This window comes from Macaca thibetana, chromosome 1 (genome assembly GCF_024542745.1).
Source record: "Macaca thibetana thibetana isolate TM-01 chromosome 1, ASM2454274v1, whole genome shotgun sequence".
In the NCBI taxonomy this organism is placed as follows: domain Eukaryota; kingdom Metazoa; phylum Chordata; class Mammalia; order Primates; family Cercopithecidae; genus Macaca; species Macaca thibetana.
The window spans coordinates 214,839,747-214,863,222 of NC_065578.1; the positions used below are offsets into that span (position 1 = coordinate 214,839,747).

Genomic DNA, 23,476 nt, shown 5'->3' on the forward strand with positions numbered 1-23,476 from the left:
ACCTTCAGAAAATGTATATAAAACTTAATGTTTACTCATTTCTTTTCTGAGAAGCAGATCCAATTATTCCGTGAGGGCTTCTGTTGTGCTGGGCAAGGTTCTAGGTCTGATCCTTTAGCAGCCTCTCAAAACACTCAGGAATTAAGTGACTCCCCTCACTCTGTTGTTTTCCTTCTTCGTACTGTGAGTGCCACGAGGCAAGGACTTCATCTGTCTTGCTTATCACTGGTTTCCTGCTGCCCGGTACAGTGACTGGAACATAGTAGGCACTCACAAAGTGTAGTGTTCTGAATGACTAGGCATTATGAGGTAGAAAATACATTGATCTGATGACTCTCCTTTTCCGGAGTTGATGAGATATCATGATGTTATTTGAGGGTGCATGAAGTAATCAAACGTATTCTAGGACTCTGGGAATTCAGACTGGGGATCGCAAAATTTGGAGCAGGTTTCGATTGGCACTCAGGTGGGCATCTGTCTCCCTGTCCCACCAGCTGTACTCTGCAGTCGCTTGTAAATTACCCTCTTCTTGGTGGGCTTGAGGCCCCAACCCAAGACTGCAGAGTCAGTGCAACATAAAAGTCCAGGTCTCCTGATTCGGAGTCGAGACTATGGCAGCACTCCTGAGCTTGACTTTCCCTTGGCTTCGTTTAGTATGGTTCATTTTGTTTTTGAAGGTAGTTTGTTCCATAGAAACCAGACAGGGTGCTGTTTAAATAGTAGGCTGATGTCTCAATGTAACATATTGGCCCACTGAGCTCTACAAGAGTGTGAATCACAAACCCGCCTCTGTACATTTCTGATACAGTGTGAATGTTCTGGATGTAAGAAAATCCCGTTACGAATGATCAGGTTATCTCATTTTGCCATCAATCGTTATCTTGAAATGTTAAGTTGATAGAATAACTGCTGTTCCTGGCTAAATAGTTTCTCTCAACTGCAGCAAAATATTTTTAAAATCAGGTAATTCAGCCACTAATCCAAATTTTATTTGGTTTATTTTCTTCAGACTGTGTATATAATACTGGGACTGAGTGTTTAAAGTTCAGCTCAGTGTGTAGTATTCCTGTGATAATTTCAGCACATAAAATAAGATGTTTACAAAAGCCAACCTGAGACCGATATTCTCCAGCAGTTTAGCAGCAAATTCCTACTCTGGGTATATAACAATCATTGGGATCTTTCTGTTGGCTTTACATAAACTCAGATTAGTAGTAAAATCTAAGTACCATCCCATTTGGCAAACTCTTAACTTCAAGCAGTCACAAATTTGCTTCTGATTGTGCTTTTCATTCGCACCTAGCTCAGATTTTTGCCTGATGCTTTTTTAAATCCTCTAATTTACATACTGTGGTAAATTTAAAATGAGAACAGATGAATGCTGCTAAACTTTTCTATTTCACTGATGAATATGGTATTTTGCTTTAACTATCTAGCTGTTATATATTCAATGACCTTTAAAACATGAAATAGATACTTCTTTTCATATATACTGTGCAAGATGAATTATTAGTATTGTCTTCCTTTGAAACTATGAAACTGAGACACAGAGGCCAAGCAGAGCATCTGGGAACTGATTTCCATAGGACTAAAATCAGAGTTTCCTATTCCCGGGACTCACACCCAGTCAGCTGGTCAGAGAGGCCTGGTTCACTCACGTTTGGTTATCTTGGAAGTGTGGGAGGTAATGCATCTACTCTGAACGTACTTCTTTCCTTACCCTACAGCCCCAGCACACCACAGTCTACATCACTGTACCCGATTGGGCATGTTGGAACAAGTACGAGTAAGGGAAGAGGTCACAGTTTTTGAGTGGCTAATAGGAATTTGGCTGCAGCTAAGAATATGTTATCTCACATATTGTTGTTAATAATAATAATAATTATCGTGTTCTCCAAAGGAGCTAAAGGAGAGTTGGAGAAGTTAAATTATTCAACAACTGAGATATCTAAAGCCCGTGCTCTGTACTATCTTCTGTTTGTCCCTGTTATCTTGTTTAGTGAGCAGCATAGCATTTTGCAAGAGTGGGCCATTCACCTGCTCAGGATTTCAGTCAGCGTAACAAATGTGCCATCCACTGTGGTGGGTGTCTGGGGTAATCAGAGAAAACTTCCCAGATACGGTGGAAATAAACTGCTTGACAAAATGAATAGAATCTACCATCACATAATTTTCTAACTGTTCATTTGTTTTCAACAACCAAAATCACTATTAATTTTGAAACTATATACACTACTTAGGATTAAAATGCTGTAATTCACAAGACAAGAAAAATCTAGGGCACATTTTAAAAGAAAAGTGTAATTTTGAAAGGAGGAAATCTATTTCAGAATGAAGAAATGAAAACTTTTGAAATCTTTAACAAAAAATTCCTAGGGAATTTTGAAGTTTTATTTTGCCCTAACATGAAAAAAGTAGGCCAGTTGCTCAACATTAATTGCTTTACTTCCATCTATCTTTATTTGCATTTGTATTTTTTGAGATGGAATCTCGCTGTGTTGCCCAGGCTAGGGTACAGTGGTGCTATGTCAGCTCACTGCAATCTCCGCCTCCTGGGTTGGAGGAATTCTCCTGCCTCAGCCTCCCAAGTAGCTGGGATTACAGGTGTCGGCTACCACGCCCAGCTAATTTTTGTCTTTTTAATAGAGTTGGGTTTCACCATGTTGGCCAGGCTGGTCTCAAACTCTTGACCTCAAGTGATCCGCCTGCCTTGGCCTCCCAACGTGCAGGGATTACAGGCGAGAGCCACCGCGCCTGGCCTACTTCCATCTATCTTGATCACTCTTGATCATGCTGAGAGACTAGAGGCTCTGAAATTTAATAAATGACCCTAATTCAAAATATCTTACTCCAAATTCAGCTTGATAGAAAGCCAAACTGTTGTCAATATATCTCACTTTTACGAAACCCAACATACATATTTACAAAATAGATTAGTTAAGTAGTCATTCTTCACTTAGCAACATAATTCATTGTAGTAAGTTCCCCTTGTAATGCATATAAATGTGATTTAGTTTATTAGAACCCTGTGTAAGTGCAAAGTACATTTGATAATGTTATTCAACAAATTAGTTTCTCATTTATCCAAATATTTGGTTGGGCATTGTTGTGGCCCCTAAGGAAGCAAACAAGTGGGTCAGGACGGCCTCTGGATCGGAGGGATGCGTGTTCCAGGAGCAAGGACTGTTGGTGTGGGCTGATCGCTGGTCTACAGGCTATGGGAGCTCGGAGCATGGACCCAGTCAGTTCCGTCTCCCTCATCCTAGTTTTCTGGATCTTCCAACTCCTTATTCATCGAATGAACCAGGAGCATGCAGAATTTATCTTGGTGGAAAGCCTTTCTTCTCAGTTTTCTCTCCCTGTTTTGGTTTACTGAACAGGGAAGCCTGACATAATTAGGTCTGAGAAGAGTCATCGGGTTCTGCTCTCATCCTTGATCCTGCCCTGGTTGGCAGGGAAATTCTCTTATTAATTCTGTGGCTGGCTTGGGTCATGCAGATGACCCAGGGCCACTGAGCTGTTCAGGTTGTCAAAAGCTAAATGACGTGGGACCCTTCTGGGGATTAGTTTAATGAAGCTGCACAAATATAGTCAGATGACAAATTTGGAGATGAAGTGGCAGAGTAAATAGTATTTTTAAGAAATGCATGTCTCTGAATGTAATAGTAAACCTGTACGGGAGGCTCTGCTTAGAGAGAAATTAGAGTGAGCTATTAGCTATGCCTATGTGTTTATTTTCATGTAAATACATCAAGAAAGCTAGATTTTCTTGCTTTTATTTTTATGCCAATATGCCTAGGTTAAAGTGGGTCATTCCCAGCATTTAAAAAGGGCGTAGAGGGAGGGCAATTTACTTGGTTTTGGTAAGGGGGTTGGGGATTATTTTATATTTTATTTATGGGGCAATCTTCCATCTTTATCTCTTCATTCTTACTGTGCTTTTCCTGGACCTTGTAATCTGATCATACTTAACTTTCTTTTGTAGAATTGGGGTGGAATACCTAGAGTTCAGCTTGAAAATCTTTTGGTAGATGCTATATCTTTAATAAATGTTAAATACAGGCATCACACTTTTAAAGAACATTTGTTTTTTAAGGGTCTTTGTGCATTCATCTGAGGAAAAAGCAACCAAATCTGTTTTATTCAAATTCCAAATTCTAGGGGAGCAGATTGTCACAGAATACACAGTGATAAACTTCCAAAAAGGAAAATGGGCGGAAGATCGTAGGTATTTATCACGCATGCTAGAAACATTAATGCTTTGTGAGGAATCAACAGATCTTCCATTCTCTTTTGGTTGAGTGCACCTTATTTTGTAAAGAATTAATTTATTGATTATTTCCTATTTTTTTCTTTAAGGAAAAATCTTATAAATATTCATATTCAGAATAGCATGTGTCTATTCTGTTGATCCTGAAGCCATAAAAGAAGTTTCATTCTCAGTGTCATATCGACAATGAAAATTATCACAAAACCAAAAATAATTCATGTAAATGTCCGCATTGTTTCATCATTGGTTTTAGATCCAAAGCATCATTCTTTCTGTTTAAAGTGGCCATTCGGAACTGAATGTTTTAAATGACTTATAGGAGCCCTGTAGAAAATATACAGAAAGAATTCACCTTTTAAGTAAAAATATATTTGCTTTGCTTGGCCTGTCAGTTTCCGTATTTGCAGTGGCTTCCCATTATTGACTAGCATCACGCATTGAGGATTAGGTTTTCAAATGCCGTGTATTTACTTCTGAACTTCTCTGCTGGTAACAGTCTGTGCATACGTGACATTTGTGATGCTGATGGTTGATTTCAAAGTATGGTATCTAAGTCCAATTTTTCATGCATTTTATGAAGCTTTTGTCCTTAACACATTGATTTAAGTCGCTCAAAATTGATTCTTAAAAGAGAGATCATTTCTATGTTTACATAATTGCAACCTCAAGCGTACTTTGCAGATTTTAGCTGCCACTCTCCAATCCCTCTGTTAAGTGGTTATCAAGGGTGGTTATTACCATTTACAATATGAGGAAACCAGGAGACAGGGATTTTATTGACTTACACTGTAAGACAGCATTGCTGCTAGTCTGTTAATATGCGTTTTCTTCTCTTTTCTAAACAGATTTTAAAATTTGGCTATAATATGCAAGGCATCACTCTCTGTCAGAAATATAATTGTCAGGTGTCCTGGTATGGAGAGAGGTCCTGCAGAAACCTTCAGGACCCATCCCAAAATGAAGAAGACACAAGATACAGTTATGTTCTGTCCTCCTCTTGACTTCTGTGGGGGTCAGAGTGAGTTACTAGTGTTCTCGTGAAGACATCTGACTATTCAGCACACACAATCTTAAGGTCTTTGCTGTAAGAAGCTCAACCATCCTTTAGCCTCCCTGGCCAGGGATCCTGGCCTCTGCTTTTGTGTTGCAAGAATTCTTGGTTCTGGCCCTTTCCTTGATTCCCTAATTTCCACAGTTTGACAGCACTGAATGTTGTGTTAAACTTCTTGCTACCATGTAAAAATTTCCTGACACCGCTTGCAATAATTGTTATTATATAATATATAATTATGTAAGATGTAACAACTATATAATAATCATCATTGTAATTCTTATCACTGTTGTAGCAGCAGCTTAGAGGGTGCTTGCTGTATACCAGCTCCTCTTCTAAGCACTTACCTTTTAAACCCACTGAATTTTCATAACCACCACGTGAAGAGAGTACTAGCAATATCCCCATTTTAGCAATGAGGAAATTGAGGCACAGTGAGGTTAAGTAACTGGCTGAAGGTCACACAGCTACTATGCGATAGATGCCGAACTTGAACCTGGGCTGTGTTGCTGCCCATTCTGGGAAGAAGGGATGCTGATTTGAAGAATCTTAGCAATACTTTAGCTCCCATAATAGTAAAAATTTTTAGAAGCTCTTCCTGTGATTCCAATCAGATGTGGCATTGTTTTATATTCCCATTCTCTGTGATCTCTAAATGGCATTCCTGCCACTAAACTGCCACTGTTTTCCTACAAGGGACATCTGATCAGTTTCTGAATTGAGTCCCAGGATACGTGCCTTAAGCTATTGCATGAATCTCCTCTATGTAGGAAATTCTTGTGTTCTGATAGATGGAGAAAAATGTGGTGGAGATAGTAAAATATTATCAGTTTCAAATGTGTTTATGTTACCTTAAATTTGAGGCAGATTATGGACAGTGAGAAGAAAAAGAAGAGGAGCAATAATTTGAAATAGAAGAGTGACAGAAAGGACAATTTGGTAGAGCCTTTCCTTCCCGTAATGAAAAAAGTAGTCCCTAGTTATTGACAGTTCACTCAGACGTTACTGTACTTTACAGTCGTCTTTCAAGGTTTCCAATTTATGACTGGGGAGGTGGAGGCTCGGAGGGAGGAAGTGTGGCCACAGCTTCACAGGCCTAGGAGGGAGAGCTAGAATTTAAATAGGTTTGCCTGACTCGAAAGCTTGTGCTGTCACTGAAAGACCATAGTATCTTTCTGCCTCTAAAGAGAAGATGGTCCTGTTGGACCTGGAAAATCAGTGGCTAACATGGGGCTTTTCAAGATGCAATAAGATGGAGGAGGCCGGAGGTTCAGCACGTGCTACCAGAAGCAAGTCACTGAAGAATGGAGGCATATTACAGAGAGGCTTGGGGGTGGGGGGTAGAAAAATTGTACCTAAAATGAAAGAAAACACAACCTTTTGAATGAGTGGGAATGGAAGGTGATACTAAAATATTTAGAAAGCTAAAAAGTTTTTGTTTTTTAAGAGACAGGGTCTTACTCTGTTACCCAGCTTGGAGCGCAGTGGCACAATCAGAGCTCATGGCAGCCTTAACTCCTGTGCTGAAGTGATCGTCCCACTTCAGCCTCCTGAACAGCTGGGACTACAGGCGCACCAACACCCTCAACACCGAGAAATGTTTTTATTTTTTCGGGCGATGAGGTCTCACTACATTGCCCAGTCTGGTCTTGAACTCCTGGCCTTAAATGATCCTCCTGCCCAGGCCTCAAGAAGCTAGTAAGTTTCTCATCAGTTTGCACATGCTTCTGAGTATGCTAATGCTTTTTTTTTATTACCACTCAGTGGTAATAAATGGTGATGTGGTAATTCCAAGCTGTTTAGGAAAATTTGTACTACCAAATGTCACTGTCACTCAAGGGATTATTGCATATAGGTCTTATTTTGTTTCTTCTTTTTTAAGGCTTTCTCTGCCTTTCTCCCTTCTGTTACCATGGCAGTATTAATGTTATTGATCTGAGTAGAACATGATGTTATTCATCAGTGTGACATACATTAGATTTGTAAAGAATCTATGTATTAGAGCAATTTATCAGGTGTTAATAATTCTCATACATTGTTTTATTTTTTGGTCACCCAATAAGAAGCCTCTATTGAGATAAAGAGGCATGATTTTTTCTCACAAAATGGATGATTTCTTATTTTAAACACAAAGTGTGTGTAGCGAGCACTACTTTCTCTAGGACGATCTATGGGAGGATTCCGGTGGCATGTTGGTCAGCCTTCCCTGAGGTGACCCGCGGGAATGGAATTGGTGCCAGCAGGGAACAGTCATGCACAGGCCACCCAACTCACAACGTGACTGATCACCACGCCAGCCATGTCAAAACTGGACATTTCCTGTTCGCAGAGAGTTGAAGCAGGTCCATCTTGAAGAACATCTGACTGGACATTTAAAAATGGATAAAGATGATTCAGAGGACAAAAAGCCCAATTTTCCATTTTCACGAGCTATAGGTAGAGCAGCCCTAGGTGACGAGAACAAAGTGTGACCGAAGCATGTTTATTATTAAGAAAGAGATGGAAATACTGGAGATGGGCATTGGCTTAAGTCTATTTCAGTAATGTTGTGGTCACACCGGTAAGTCCCCAGCTTCCCTCTCCCCTGTGTAGCTTTTTCTCCTTTTTCTATTTGTTGCACCTGTGACGGCAGCGTGTTAGGCCTGTTCGGTTTCTCAGGTGGTGGAAGTCTGTGGCCTCTTAGCTTGTGCCTCCCAGCACACCTGAAGAAAACCACAATTCCCGGAGAGGCACTGATGCTTGTATCTTATTGCTTAATTATTATACCTATTTAATGCTACTTAGAACATTGTCAGCTGTTGAGAAAAGGTAATTATCACTAGTCAAATGAAAAACACTTTTTTGGCTGCCTTACGGATACACATTTTACTGGTACCTTGATACATAATGAAGCCTGATAGCAAAACTTTTGCTTGTCTCTTCTTCAAGCCACAGCTGTTTCCCTGCTAAATTCATCCCATCTGTCTTCCCTTCCGTAAAGCTGTAGGCAGTATAGCATAAGTACAGAAGCAGTTCAGTGCTATTTTGGATAAACATAGCTGAAATTTGAATCTTTGCCATTTGCGATGCACACATTTTGTTTTACTGCTGTAAAGAGAGCTGTCAAAATACAACTACATGGATAATTTACTAAAATGCAGTCAAATATAAGGTTGATCAGAGGGAGAGTACATTGGGTCACTCTGACTATTGCAGTCTGTGCTCGGAGAGGTGTCACTGACCTCGAGGTCCCCGGGAATTCTGTTTGGGGAGAGTGAGCACGTGAAGTCTCGCTTTAACCCTGCAGCATGGTTTTGAGGAGTCACCAGTTCCCTTCACTGTGCCTGTGGCGTGACTTTCAGAGTCTTTCAGAGGCTTCAGAAGTCCATTTTCTTCATCTTCAAAGAATGTGCACTGATGAGAGACGTTTTTCTCTTTCTTGGCACAGCCAGACGGGGCTGAGCTACACGACCATTCTGCTGAGTTCCGACATTTGTTTCATTGGAGCCTTTGTTACCACTGAGGCAGTCTGTTTCGTTCTCATCCCATTCCTTATTTCTGGACAATTGGTGCATCTAAATGTACCATGGTACGTTTTTAAAACTCAATACCAGACAATGCTTTAGAGTCGAGGGAGAGGTTTCCTTGAATGAATTCCTCTTCTGAATTCTAAGAAGATTCACCTGGCCCACAGCCCTCACACACATATTTACTGCTTTTTCCCGTGTGCAAAGGTCTTTTCCAAGCCCAAAAGGGTCATGACCTCTTTGAGGGGAAGGGCTAATACCTAATATATTTTGGTAGCCGCTGTGGTCAGAGCTCATAAGAGGTACTTGGACTTCAGGTAAGTGAAACACAACATCTTTGGGATGAGATCTTATCCCACTGGTTCTTTACTCTAAGATTTCACTTTATCTTACCCTCTCTCCACCACTTCTCAACCCTGCATCAGTGTAGCACAGAGGGAATGAAGGGGGCTGCAGGAAAGGTGTGGAGGCCAGGCCAAGGCTTGGGCCCACTACTTTCTGCCCGTCCCCATTTGCCAGAACTCAGTCACCTGGCTCACCCAGCTGCAGGAACTGGGATGCATGACCTAGAAGAGGAGGAACCTGTGGAGTGGTGAGCTCCAGTGTTCTTGTCCCTATCATCCCTGCCTCTAAAAATAACCCTTCATAAACAAATGATAGCAAAAGTCATCTCGTGCATATAAAGACATGACAGAAAGCAATATCTTTTTAGGTAAGGGGCTGTGTGGCTATGAAGGTAGGGACAGTAACCAGTGAGGTTTCGCTCCTAACACTGTCATACACACATCTTTTTCACAAATGTCATCTTGCTAACAACTCTGCAACCTCCTCGGAGTGCAATCTTGGCTGTCTTTTTCTCCGCTGTATCCCAGCGCCCAGTAAAGAAGACATTGTAGGTGCTCAGAAAATACTTGCTGAGCAAAAATGAATGCAATGAATGCATGAATAGTAGAACAAATTTACATTACATTTTTTTTCACATTATCTTAAAATTCCTACCTTTGGTACAGCCAGAAGACACCGGCATCTATGTGTGCATTGCGCTTCAACAGCTTTAGCAAAATCACAGTGCTGTCGGGTCTCCAGCTGCTGCCCGTGAAATTGTTTCCCTAGAAGGTCCCCAAGGCCTTTTCTGCACCAAGGCATTTGCCTTCTCTCATCTAGTTTTCTTTTGGCAAAGAAAAAAAAAAAACCCTAGGCTCTTGGGAAGATAAAAAAAAGTATATGACTGCCACACATGCAACCAACTCTCTGCTTCGACCAAAGGTGGAAATGGTTTTGTCAGCGGTTCTTTGAAAGCTGTTTATTTTAAAAGATAAATAAGTCTTTCCCCTTACCCTGTGAGGACATCTGATCCAGGGCCAACCAGGAGCTTTCAAAACACAGTCAAGTCCACTGATGCTGTTCTTAAAAATACATTCTTTCATTCAACAGCCGCATGTGTTGGACCCTGTGCTGGATGCTATGGGTACCAGCAGGATTCAGTCCTGACTCTCAAGGAGCTAACATTTTAGTGCAGGAGGCAGACAGTCATAGTGCACTGTGGTAAGAGCCATGTGTAGGGTACAGAAGAAGGAACAGGTAAGCATGAGGAGACCAAGAGGGGCTCTGTAGAGTGGCGACACTTGATGGCTAGGGAGAGGCAGTGTATGCAGAGGAGATTAAGGCCCTTTCTCTTCCGATATTTTTTTGGATTGCACACTTTAGAAAACGATTTTAGACTTAAGACCCAAAATGAGAAGAAGCACATGACTTCTGGCTGACAGCCCTGACATCCCCAATATGAGGGCATGATTCTGTGCCTTGCTGGACCTCCTGACTGCCCAGCCAGCCAGCCGGGGCTGCTCCTGTGTCTGTCCAGCCCCAAGACCTGACAGAGCCGCTTCCTATAATGCCTGATGTAGCACAACCCACTCACAGTGTGGGTCTAAAGCCAGATTTTTATCTTGGGAGGGATAAAATAATATATGTGACAAAAATGTTATCCATGGTAATATTACTCATTAAATTCACCATATGATTAGTTTTTTGAGTTTTTCAGTAATCCACTGACATCTTCGCCCCGTCTTTGTGACAAGTCCAGAGCCTGTGCCTTTGACTCTGTTTGCATAGGTGGTACTCCGACATCTTTGATAGGGAGGGTAATGAGACCGTTCTGCCAATAGGGCACATGGCCACATAGACCGTTTAAATAATGAAATCTCTTGGCAATACCTATCCAAGGGGTGGATGTGAACTCTCGGTGTTCCTGTGAGAGCCAGCAGGGGTAGGTGCCACTGGCTAGAGAGAAGGCTGAAAATAGCCCCTCATTCAGAGCCTTGTGTAGAAAGTTGGGTTGTTGTGCTCATGTCCTCTTGACCCAAAATTGTTAACATGGTTGGATGAAATAGTGTTCCTAGACAGGAACAGAAGTGGCTATCAAAATTAACATGGCCCTGTTTGACACCTGATCCTAAAAGTGATATTTATTTTTGTAAATTACAGTTGGAAGCTTGTGGTGGCATTGATGGTGCTTTTTCTGAATGTTGTACACTTAGGTTTTCCAGTTACACGAATTGTTTTGGGGGAGCTTATACATCTGTTCCCATCCTCTAGGGTGGGCTAGTTGCTATGTTATGAACCTTAACCTTTGCATATACCTCTGTTTTACATGGGAGGTCACAACTTGGTAATTCTATCTGATATTCAAGCAGATTATTACAAGTGCTCAGAAGACTAATATAGTTAGCATTTGATTTGAAAGGGACAAAGACCAATTAATAGTTTTCTGAAACTATACTTAATATTTCATCAGGCAAGTAAGGTTGCTGCCACTTAGTTAACTGGGATGCCAAGGAATTGCTAAAAGAATCAAATTAGTACACATTATTACACATATTTACACACATTGAACTATTTCAAACCAGTATTGCTGGAATAAAGACAAAATAATACTGTGTATTTACATAACACCATAACACCTTTCATCAGAAAAATCTCAAGCCTTCGCAAACGAACTGAGCTGCACAACACCCTGTGAGGTGTGTAGGAAGTAAGGTAGAACAATAAACAAGAAGTTGAAGAAGGGAAAAGGCAGGCAGGCAAGCGTGCTTGCATAGGGTGAGCGAGACTCCTGCTGGATGACCCACTGCATTCAGGTCCTGATCGCCCCATCCTGAGGACACCTAGATTGAAAGCTCCAGTACCTGTCACAGCTGATTATAGACTTGAGTATTCTTCCAGGTGTTGTTTTTCCATTCTAATGTCTGCATTTGCATTGAATTGACTGGACAGAGATACCGCATTCCTCCTCTAGGGGGCTGTAACAGTGACTCCCAGTGTGACTGATCATTTGATCATTCTTTCACTTTCCCTAGGGCCGACTAAATACAGTTTCCTTTCTTTTTCCTTAGCCAGATTTTTTTTTACTAAAGTGTGACAGTTTATTCTCTAGAAATGCCTAGAGATGGCTGGGTACATGCTAGTCCCTGGGAAAGGCACGGGTGAGTCATGGTCTCTTTTGGGAGGGTCAGGGCTGGTGGGAACAAATTCATGCCCAGGCCTGCCTCAGTGGCTGCCATGCCCAACGCCTCCCATGACAGGCCTGGCCTGGCACCGTGACCAGAGAGAGCTGACCAGGCCTTCTGTGGAGCATCTGAGACAGGCCTGGAGCTGGAGGCAGTAGCGTGCCAGGAGAACCAATGTGAACACAGGAATAGCAACAGGCCAATGGGAGTCGTGAATTTTGCTGTTAGAATTTTGGAAGAGCATACATTAACATCTTTAAATCAATTTTGAATGGACTCTTCTATTGGATATTCAAAAAGTTTAGTCCTGAAACTTAGTACTCATTCACTTATCCCATGCAAAGGATTTATTCACCTCATCCTTTGAGAAAAAGAACTTTCTGTATGTTAGTCTTTCACACAGCCTCTGTTTCAGCTTCACCTTTCAGATTTTCCGATAATTTAGGTGTCACAGATACCCACGATAGGATCATTTTTCAGACACTATAATTTAAATGTCTCTGAAATGTAATAAATAGAGCTTTGTCTGGGTTTTGGAAATAATGTTTTCTTCCCAAACAGCTGTTCATTTGTATTAACAGTTTTTTCTGTCTCTAACAGAAAGGCAGCATTTCTTTTTTATGTTTAATCTCATCTGCCTTTTCATCATGTTAACTGTGTTCAGTCTATTGTCGTGGTATTATTTTAATATCCTGGTGTACCACAGGCAGATGACTAGCATGACCTCAGGGCTTTCTGAAGACAAGATACCCCTCATTTTTCCATAGCCTGTTCTAGGGCCGACTATCACTCTCTCTCTTAGTGGGGTTGGCTAATTTCATTACGTATTCAATTCTTCTGAGAACATTCTGGTAAAAGCATTGCAGTAGCAATGCAGTAGGAGCAAGTCTTTGCTCCTGTATTTAACTGGCAAAGCAAAGGACTTTGGTTTTCATTTTGGGGGCCCAAGTTAACACCCAAAGGATGGCAATTTGTGAGGCTGTGATAAAGATGGTGAGAACTGGCATTTGATATATAGCAACATTTGATTTATTTGATATCTGTGATCTTCTAACAACCTTGTGACGTAGGTAGAAGAATTATTGTTAAAATTAAATTTTACTTTGAAGAAATTCAGGCCCAGAGAGGCTAAATGTCACAGATTCCCATGGCTGGTAGGCTGGGCCTCATACCCTTTCCTACTTAATGCCTCTGAGACTCATCGAAGAGAAGAGTAGTTAACAGTGCGGGTTCTGAACCCAGACAGTTTAAGTTCGAATCCCGTCTCTACTATTTCTGTGCTATGCGATTTGAGGGCAAGCTCCTTAACATGGGTGTCAACTTCTTCCTCTCTAAAATTGTAACAGTTGTGTTACCTGTGTCACAGTCTTCTCTCAAGGACTGAATGAGTCATTACACAGACATGTTAAGAACAGTGCAGGGCACATAGTAAGTACTCAACAAACATTAGCTAGGTGAATTGTTTCAAGTGTCCAGCACAGGAAGCAGCCCGTAATAGGAAATCAGCCTGTGTTATGCCTGGGAGGTGATATTCCACAGGTCCTATTCAGTATAGACAAGCTGACTAAGGAAGGCGCTCAAGTCCGGCAGGGAAAGTTCATTCTGCCCGTACTGTTAGCAGAGTTAGAATATAACAATACTTCTGTTTTTGCGGTACAACCCAGGACTATTCCAGCCTATTAAATTAATGAGAGGCAAATAATTGACAGTGTCTGCCATTGGGGAACCGGGTCTCACTCTGGGTGGAGCAGTTAATATGCAGGTCTCCACTCTGGAGGGATAGGAGTGCCGCTTCCACATGTTGCATTCCAGAATCCTTTCTAGATGCCTTCAAGATTTATACCCTTAAAGTTGGAAACCTGTGGGGCGCCTTGTGCCCAGACAGCACTAAATTCCAAGTAACGCATCTCCATTCACAACCTATTGTGTGCAGACCCTCCTGGACACTGCTGTTGACCGTTGACTGATTATGTGATCAAAGATTGGTGAATCTGGAAGCCCTGGAGGGGTAGCAAAGGCTTTCATTTTTTTGTTTGTCTTTTTAAATCCTGTTCCATGTTCCACTTTGAACTGGATTGAAGTCAGCAGTGAAATCAGGAGTGTGGAAGCTGTGGTACCAGAGGAGAGAACCGGTGAGAGAGATTGGCTTATGGCAATCAGTCCAGCTCCAGTCAGGTTAAGGAGACACCAGTGAGGGAGTGAACAGAATGATAGAGAACAACCCAGCTGAGATTCCAGCATCCTTGTCTTCTGTCATCAGATACAAGAGGAGAGTTCACAAGAGAAGCCCAGTGGCTTCATTCAGAGAGAGTTGTCTGGTTAAGCACATATGTACGCCACAAATCCACATTTGAGTTCCACCGGTTTACATTTCTTCATGTCAGCATCTGATCAGGAACCTTCAAATGTTCTAGCCTCCTGTGCAAATAATTTTGATTTGGAAGCCTTCTCTGGATAGTTCACTTTTACTGAAAGACTATTCTCTTGATAAGAAATTTCTCACAATTTTAGTGATGTTAAATCAGATTCCACATATATAATGACAGCTTTGTTGGTGTGTATTCATGTGTGAAACATTGAAACACATGTCATGTCCTGCCATCTTATAAAGAACAGTGCCTTAATGTTTAACTATGCTGTAGGGAGCACCCAGCATTCATACACATGTATGAGTGTGTGTCAACATACATAGGATGATTGAACCATGAACTCTGTAAAGTTTGGTAGCATACACAGAAATTTAGTAAGGAAAGGATTTTTGTGCTACAAAACTTCCTTGTCAAATGCCCAGTAGCTTTAGATGAGTTCCACCCAAGAACATTGTTGTATGGACAAAAGAGAACAGGATTTTCCAGCCATTGCTACAATAATAGGTTTAGAAGACAGATCTGGGATCGTGTTCCAGCTTTACCACTTAGTACCCGTGTGAAGTTAGGCAAGATATTGTAGCATCTTCCAGCCTCAGTTTCCCAGTCCATAAAATGAGGATCATAATATTATCAATAATATCTTCTTCAAAGGGTTGGTGTTAATTTTTTTTTTTTTTTTTTTGAGACAGAGTCAGCTCTGTCACCCAGGCTAAAGTGCAGTGGTGTGATTTTGGCTCACTGCAACCTCCACCTCCTGGGTTCAAGCAGTTCCCCTGTCTCAGTGTCCCAAGTAGCTGGAACTACAGACGTCCACCACCACGCTCAGCTAATTTTTGTATTTTTAGTAGAGATGGCGTTTCACCATATTGGTCAGGCTGGTCTCGAACTCCTGACTTCAGGTGATCCACCCGCGTCGGCCTCCCAAAGTCCTGGGATTACAGGAGTGAGCCACCATGCCCGGCCTGATGTTAAGATTTTAAAATGAGGCCAGGTGCAATGGCTCATACCTGTAACTCGGTGCTTTGGGAGACCAAGGTGGGAGGATCACTTGAGCCCAGGAGTTTGAGGCTGCAGTGAGCTGTGATCACGCCAGTGCACTCCAGCCTGCATGACAGAGGAAGACCCTGTCTCTAAAAACATTAATTAATACAAATAAAATGGCTGAAAAAGCATTTAGCACAGTAACTGCACATAGAAAGGGCTCAATACATGTTGTTTATTGCTTTTGCTATTTTTATTACTGAATCACAATGACCTCATTCATTAGATAGAAGAAATACTTCCTACGTAACAGAGCTGGGTGTCAGAGTTGACTGAGCTAATGTATGTGAAAAGCACTTTGTATATGCTGTGAAGCACCCTGTGAAAATAATGGTTGTATGTTTATTTACTGAGGATCTACTAAGCGCCAGTCACTTTATATACTCTCCAATTCTCACAACAATCTTGTGAGAGACATAGTATTATTTTATATGGCAAATGGGGAAACAGGCTTACAAGGATTTGCTTAGGATCATGCTCAGATTTCGACCCAGATCTGTTTTATTTTAAATTCAGATTCATCCTTCTACATAGCCACATATCAATAATGATAACCTTGAGAATTGCTAATAATAGTTTCTTGACTTTATTAATGGTTGAATTGGACTCATATTATCTATTTTAGGCTGATTTGTCATTTTTTTGAGTAGTATAGCATCCGATGCTTGCTTTTTTTGTTAAAATGTATGATTTTGATGAAATGCACTTAATACATCCTCACTCACAAATTGTGTATGTAGCTACCTACAAAAAATATTTGTAGCACTAAGTCCTTGGCTATGAAGGCAGTTCCAAATAAAAGAACATGTCAGCAGAGTCCTAGGCAATGGCAGTGTGGTTGAAATACACATGCTGTCCTCAAGGTGAATAATTTGAAGGGCATATTTTTTGAATGGATAAATTCTGATTTTTATTATAATTTTCAATGCTTTTTCAGTCACTCCTCATGTTTTTACATTTTAGTTACATGAATTTTCATTCATATTGTGGATTACAAGTAAACTGAATTTACAATTTGATGCCCCTGCCTGCATACTAATGATAACTAGCTTATTGCTCACCAGCTCACAGTGATCTGCTCAGATTGGCATATTGGACCCCGGGCATATTCATGAGGTAATGTATCTGCCTGCGAGTGCATGTGTGCATCTGGAACCTAGCGTATTGTAGGGAGATAGGCATGGCCTTTTCGGTGTGGTCCCTTCCTAGCTACAGGGCTTTGTGAACGTGTTTTTTTTTTTTTTTTTTTTTTTAATCTTCTAAGCCTCAGTCTCCTCATCTATTAAATTGGAATAATGATACCCATCTCTCAGAGTTTCTTGGCAAGTAAAGGGTACTTCAGATAATGTGCACCATACTCAAAACATGTAACTTCCCTGTCCACCCTTCTTTGTTACAAAAAACAAACAAGTATAGCAACAGTAGAATATTTGCTTTGCTTTTTCACTGGATCATAGTTCCACACACATGAAAAACCATGTCTGGTTAACCAACACAAGGTCTAAACAGATTTACAAGGGGATCAGATGCTTCCCCTTTCACCTGCCTGAGATGAAGGCACCAATGAGGCTGTCCCATGTGTGCAGTGCCTTCTGCCCAGATGTGGCACAAGTGCTCCAGCTGCCCCTGACGGGACTGGGGCCTCAGAATCCCCTTTGCTCTGCCTTTTGGGTTTTTGCCCCTAAAGCATCCTGGTCATCATCACTCACATGTGCTTACCAGGTTTCCCTTCTAGTTCAGAGGAAACCCATACTTTTCACCTGTGTCTTTTTGATCCCTGGCATTTTTCTAATGCCCCCACTTTTCCCAACTGCTCTTAGTTACAAATGGCCAGATTTCAGTCATTAGGAGAGTAGGATTTTTTTTCTTTTCCTTTTTCTTTTTCTTTTTTTTTTTTGCAGCCTGTCTCACTGGGGGCTGGATTCCAAGGAAGCAGCCCGTGCACTCACAGGCCAGGAGAGCCAGGATTTCAACGGTGTCAACAATCTTTGCTCATCATACCAAAAAAGCGCTGTGTCGGTGCCGACTCATTAGCATACAGCCGTGCTGTGCTTGCTAACAAAGCAGGCTCTGGGTATCTGCTAGTTTCTCAGCTTGTCTGTCTTCCTTGACCGAAAAGAGGAGAAGAAATAGATTCAGGCAAGGGTGCTGTCCCCCTCCTGTGGCAAGAAAGCATCACAAGGATTCCCAGAGAGAGCGAGCTTTGAAGTGGTTTTAAAGTCACCATCCTTGGGAGAAAGGAGACTGTCCACCCTTTGTTTTTCTGATCTTCTTTTATAGCATCAACAAGCAAAAGAAAAATCGCTATGTTCTCCAGTTAAAAATGATCGAGCCCTGCATGCTTCCTGGTCGTCTCTTTCGTTGTTGTTGTTGTTGTTGTTGTTGTTGTTGGAGTGCATAAGAAGAAATATCTGTATAGGCAGAGGTACACAAGCATGCTGTCCCCTCGGTCTGTCTCTCTATCCCTCTTTTGTTGGGGGGATGGAGGGAAGAAGAAACGTACAAGCAGATGTGCTGCTAGATCTACAGGCTTCTGCCAGCCATATGGCATCTTAAGGAAAGATGGTTGGAGCGTCTGGATTAGCAGAGTCGGGATGGGAAGCCATGTGTCGTGTTGGTACAGGCAGTTGTTTGAGCTCTCTCTAAATGGCTTCAGGAGATTGTGTAATGGAACAAATGGTCCTGCGAGCCCAGGAACAGCCTTGCCGCTGCTGGAGAGGCAATTGGCCCTCGGGCGGGTACTGCTTCCCTTTTTCCCCCAGTATTATGTATTCTTCATTTAATGTTCTTCGAACTCTGAGACTTGACTCGGAACTTTTCAACTTACTACGTTCGTGGGTTCTGTCTGCTCTGTGTCTGCCTGAACTCTACTCTCTCCCTAATCTGGTAATTAATAATGCCCCAGTCCTCTTCTGTGTCCTCTCCCTCGGCCCTCCACAGGGGGTCCGGGCTCAGCAGGCCAGCCTTTCGTGCCTCTTGACAAAGGCCTTTTCGGAGGAGGCTGCTCTGCTATTAGGGGTTGGGGAGTGGAGGGAGGATGTATCCACCCATCAGAATTCCCGGAAGCTTCAGGAGATGGAAAATCTTCCATTTCCTAATGAGTAAACTGAGAGCGTTATGTGGTCCCAGGTGTTAAGCACATGAGAAATATGTACCGTCACTATTTTGGACCTCATGTGTGGCATTTAAAAAATTATTCTAATTTCATACTAGTGAAAGCATTGAACTATTAGGTCACATGTGCCATTTACTCAGCAATTGGAGACCTCAGGACTCTACTCTCTAATACATAATTTAAATACTGTATTAATATACTGTAAATTGGAGAATTGAAACACTGTGAGGCTGGCAACACATGGGCAGTATTTCAACTGTGGTCAGGTTCTCAGGCCATTCTTACTTGGGGAGGCTGGAGGTGAAAGGAGCAGTGAGACCTCACAGCTAGAACAGATCTGGTGAGTTTCTTTTCTTAGGAAGGCTCTTTGGACATTTCAGCTGCGTATTAGGGCAAACAGATCTTGTTTTGTTGGTGTTTCAGGGTCATTGCATATGCAGTGCAGTGTCTGTAGCTGCTAAAATAGTTAGGTCTGCCTCCTCCCTGGGATAGATAACAACGCCTGAGGCTCCAGGTGTATCATACGTTGTGCTTAATGGAAGATAAAATGGCTAGTTGACTCAGTCAAAGAACCCGTCCATTTATCTGACTAAATCATCAAACCAGTTTGAATTAAGTCATCAGTTTGAGTCCCTGAGAGTAGCTGGTCAGTACCTGGTGGGTGTTTTTGTTTGGTTGTCTGTTTCTAAGTCCAGGACTGGAGAAAGAGGTCAGTACCTGGTTTGTGCTGCACGCCATGGGGGCAGAGTGCCCTTCTTCCTTTCTCACAGGCAATGACCCCAACTGCCCAGGACCCCAACAACGGGAGCAGGTAAGAAGTGCAGCTTCCAGGTTAAAAATCAGTTCACCTGTGGTCAGCTGTGTCCAGGCATCCAGGTTAAAAATCAGTTCACCTACGGTCAGCTGCGTCCAGGTTAAAACTGAGTTGCCTGTGGTCAACTGTGGGAGATAGGAAGCTGTCATGCCTATTGCAGCTTCCCTCAAAGGTACTTTGAGCAATAAAAATACATTCTCATTTATTTGCTGTGGAACAATGCAAAGCCTTCCCCCAAAAAAGAAATGAAACCTGGAGAATGTGTGACTGAACTCTAGTAGGAGAAAAGGACACAAGTCTAGAAATCTCAAGTGTCTTCAAACTGTTATTATTTGTATGGACTTGTGACTCCAGCAAACAACTTTTACTATCTTAAACAAGGTCATCTGAAAATCATTTGAAGATTGTTACCAAATTCCTTCGTAAATATTTTCTACAAGCATAAATGTCAACCAGAAATTTCAGATAAGGTACTATTTCTCCTGTGTGAATTCTTTGTGTTTAAAATTCATCTCATATACATAGGTTTTAAAACACGTTTTTAAATTTTCAGAGCTCATTTCATGCTGAACATGTTAAGTGCTAGGATATTCTTACTTTGTCTTCCGAGTTTAGGATCTGTGCGGGGGTGAGGGGGGTATCTGTAGAAAGCATAATTTTGATTGTTATCCACCAATTGGAAGAAATCACTACTTTAATCCCTTTTACCTTCCAAGTGTACATGGTCCCAAATTTGTCAGTCTTAGAATTTCTTGAAACAATGCAATTAAACTGCAACATATTTCCTAACATTCTTAATTAAGACAGTGACTGAAAAATGTAGATTAACAGAAGTTACTGTTTTTATCAACATATTTTCTCTCTCTTTCCCGCCACCATCACATCCCCCTCCCCCCACCCCTTTTTGCTTTAAATGTCTGATGTCAGTTTCATCCACATGTACATTATGCACATGGCACTGAAGAAACAAAGTAAAAAATTCTCTTTTAATTCTGAGCTGCATGCCCAGCGCCACATGCACTGTCTGTTACATGTCGCTTCTTATGAGGTTCATGCTGGGAAGTTTCTTTTTAAAGGCGAAGTGTTTCTGAAGGAAAGAGTTCAGGTTGGGCAGATTGTGTTAGAAAAATCTTACTGTCTCCGAGTGGAATTAATATACTGATTATTCTGTGCAGGCTCAAACTGGCAGCGTGTGCAAAAGTTCAAGAGTGTCTGGGAATTGAAATATGGAGGAGAAAGCGGGAGAGTGAGCAGAGACAAAGAATTGGAAGTAGGGCTCAGAAGTGAAACTAAACGGTAACTTTGTAAAGAGGGGAAGGGAATTCAAGTATGAACAACTGTCATGAAGCAGTACTGACTGAAAATATTTTTATGGATTCAGGAAGCCCCATTTTCCATGGCACTTTTTAGGAGTGGTCTTAAAAATGAGTTTGGTTATTGGAGAAGAGTTGACGGGGGCGGTGGGAGGGGGGCAGAAATACTTCTCTGAGTTCTGAAGGTCCTTGCCAGTTTCAATTAAGTCACATGAGAAGCTTAATCACTAACATAGAAATGTCAATGGGTTGCAGTATTTCTTTGACCTGTTAGCCAAGATTTTTTTTTCCTGTTTATTAAAATTTGAGTCCTCCATGATCACTGACAAACAATGATTCATTTGTTTACAAATAAGGAATTAAAAGGTAAGAAAAGCAAATGCAATCACGCAGCACCTTTCCCATCGCGGGGAAATCAACCTTTTTACTCATTGCCTCTCAGGGGAAAGAACTTGGGACGTGAGCATGGAGTTAATGAAGCTTTCACCCATCTCCTCCTCTCAACCGTCATCCCGGTTTAATCCTCTCCTTCTGCCAAAGTCCAGAGGCCCTGCGAGCCCCCGCGGAGTCGCCTGAGCCAGATGCTCCGCACCCAGCCTCCCCAAGCCCCGGCCGGCTGTCCTCCAGGTGCGGGCTCCGGGCCCTCTCGCGCGGCTTCGCTGCTCGGCGGAGCCCGGGCCTAGTATCCAGAGGCGAAGCAATCGGGAGGTCTGGGTGGGCAGGGAGGCCGAGAGGACCATGCACCGCCCGGCGGCGCTGAGACCTGGCTGCCTAGGCCACCCTGCCCGGCGAGGGAGAGGGATATCTCCTGCCTAGAGCGCTCCGCGGTGGCCCGAGAGCAGGTGCTGGCGTGCGGGAGGCGCACGTGGAGCCCTGCGGTCTGTTCCACCTGCAGAGGCAGAATTGCCCAGCGTGGGGTGGAAGGCGGGCTGGGAGCTCCCGGGATGCGGCGTGGCAGCGGAGGGCTCGGCTAGATGCGCTCCTCGGACTGGCTAAGTAAAGGAGGAGGCTCCTCCTGAGCGTGCACAGCCGCTCCTAACTCCCTCAACGGAGTTTCACTCAACTCCGAGACTGAAGCATTTTATTGGCAGCATTTAGAATGGGGGAAAAATCTACCTTCTATTTAGCAGTTGCTCTTTTCTGAAGCAGAAAATATCTCTAGGGATGACATAGTAATAGGGGACCCCATTGCCATGTGGGTCAGGGATTGGGAGAATGTCCGGATCCTGCCAATGCACCTCTGTAAAAGGTGGCATTCAGCCTGGGAGGAGAGGAGCTGGCAGGGCAGGCCCCTCCCAGACACGCACAGGCCCTAAGCCCTGTCCTAGAGTCCCTCTCCTGTTGTCATTTGCTATCAGGGCAGTTCTCCTGCCACTAACCCTTGCTTCTCCCAACACAGCCAAGAGACAGGCATATAGCAGTGAATACTGTCTGGATGATTTCGCATGTCTGGGTCTGGGGTCTTTCTATTGCCTGCAGGGGTTTCCTAGTCTACCCAGCAGGCGCTCACCAGGAGTGGGGGCTGTGACTGGTACCCATGGCCTGTGCTGTGAGGGGTGAGGGGCCACTGTGTACTGTCACCGGGAGCAGCCCCGAAGAAGGCCCCTGCTCCCGCTTCCTTATGGCGGCTCTTCCTCAGGAAATCTTAATGTGGGAAGGATGTGTGTGGGACTCCATAAGCAACACTAACCCAGTCCTGGGGAGAGACAAAGCTCTTGCCCTCTATCAGACCATCCTCGGAGATCTCTGGGGCCTCTGAGTTGAATCCCAGGCCCTCCCCTGCTTTCGCGAGGATGCAAGGCTTGTGCACATAGAGGGTTTCTGATTGGAACACCTAAAAGTTGATTGATGACAGAGAGATGGTGCTAAACTGGCATATTCCAATCTTGGTATTTGTTCTTTGTCACCTTCCTCAAGGCTCAAGGTGCTTTTTGGGCTAAAATGGGGCATTCTGTGAATGTGTGCTACTTTTGAAAAATAGAGGAAGGAGTGTTGGAAGCCTAGACTGGTTCTCTTGCCACTCCTCAAAAAGCAAAATTTTGCAGCCCAAATATTAAAAATTGACTCCGCATATTCCTTCTCCCCCACAGTGGCACACAACTGGGCAGGCTCCATCTCGTCTGCTGCTGGAGCCCACTAGAAACCAAATGAGCCCTCCAGCAGGCCTAATCACTCTGATCTGTCATGGACCTTCTAGCTGGAAGAGTTATGCCATCATATTATCCCAACACTCACCACTGTGTGGAGGACCCCCTTTTACTAAATGATTTATTGCTCTTTGCAGAATTCCTTTGGCTGCAGATTTTATTTCTGAGTCACTGTGTTCAGCTCAATTGGTCGCCTTCAGTTACCGTGGCAACCAGCAGATGGGGTTCTTTGACAAGGGTCAGCGGGGAGGCTGCCTTGGTTTAGACAGAAGAGGAGCTAAATAAAAAGCTTTCAGCATTGACAGTTCTGTAGTGGATGGCCAGGAGTTGTTATCAGATTACTT

At 42.8% G+C, this 23,476-nt stretch overlaps 1 protein-coding gene across 9 annotated transcripts in view; it reads left to right on the top strand.

The window, feature by feature from the left end:
• Nucleotides 1-23,476, top strand: part of SDCCAG8 (SHH signaling and ciliogenesis regulator SDCCAG8) — a 248,663-nt gene that overhangs the window by 201,269 nt on the left and 23,918 nt on the right. Inside the window, exons 17-18 of one of the 9 annotated variants that reach the window (XR_007721687.1) lie at nt 20,848-20,968; nt 21,428-21,612. The exons of 7 other annotated variants lie outside the window; for them this stretch is intronic. The gene's annotated coding sequence lies outside the window, so the exon portion shown is untranslated. Of the gene's footprint in view, nt 1-20,847; nt 21,613-23,476 lie in introns of all 9 variants that reach the window. One more of the 9 variants, XR_007721686.1, reaches the window with a different exon arrangement.